The sequence below is a fragment of the Haliaeetus leucocephalus genome, unplaced genomic scaffold (assembly GCF_000737465.1).
Source record: "Haliaeetus leucocephalus isolate CR32 unplaced genomic scaffold, Haliaeetus_leucocephalus-4.0 Scaffold202, whole genome shotgun sequence".
Lineage (NCBI taxonomy): Eukaryota > Metazoa > Chordata > Aves > Accipitriformes > Accipitridae > Haliaeetus > Haliaeetus leucocephalus.
The window spans coordinates 36303-37141 of record NW_010972638.1 but is presented as its reverse complement, the minus strand read 5'-3'; positions in this window follow the sequence as shown (position 1 = coordinate 37141).

Below are 839 nucleotides of genomic sequence, written 5' to 3'. Positions count from 1 at the left end.
TGTGACCCCACCCCCTCCAGCGGGTGGGGGGGGGGGACCTGAGGGGACACAGGGACACACAGCAGGAGCCCTGTGGGGTCCCCAGGGCTGGCGGAGCAGCCGTGGGGCAGGGGTCCCAGTGGTGGGACAGGTGGCACCCAGTACCCAGCCCTGGAAAAGCTGGGGCAGGGATGGGGACAAGTTGGGGACAGAGCCCAGAGCTGATTCACTGCCACCCAGGCACAGGGGGCCGTGCACACACGTGTGTACACGTGTGTCACTGTGCATGTCTGTGCTCCACTGTCCCTTGTCCCCTTCTCTTGTCCCCAGTCACTTCCCCGTGGTCATGATCCCCGTCCTCCATCTCTAGCTCTTTATCCCTTGTCCCCAGCCCTTATCCCTGTCTCCTTGTCCCTGTCCCCAGTGCCACCCCCCCAGTCCGTGCCCCCCCCACCCTCCCCAGCAGAACCACAGGAGGATTTTTTCCCCCCGACCTCAGCCAGGGGCTGGAAAGTTCCTGCTGCGGGGGCCGAGCCAGTGTCCCATCCCAGAGACCCCCCTGCAGCCCCCCAGTGTGGACACCCCAGCTTGGAGGGCTCCCCAGCTGTGGGGTTTGGGGGGGCCGTGGGGCAGTGCCGGGTCCCCGTGGCCCTGGCGCACGTCGCTCACGCGGCGGGGGCTGCCGGAGGCCGCTGTGCCGCCGGCCAGGTGAAGCTGGCCTGGCCCCGAGCCCCGGCACGGCCGCAGCGGCCGCTGACTCAGCTGGGACCCCGCCGGCCCCCCTCTGCCGAACCGTGTGCCGAGCAGCACGGGCACCCACCATGGGGCTGACCCACTGGCCCAACTTTGTCCTCACTGAC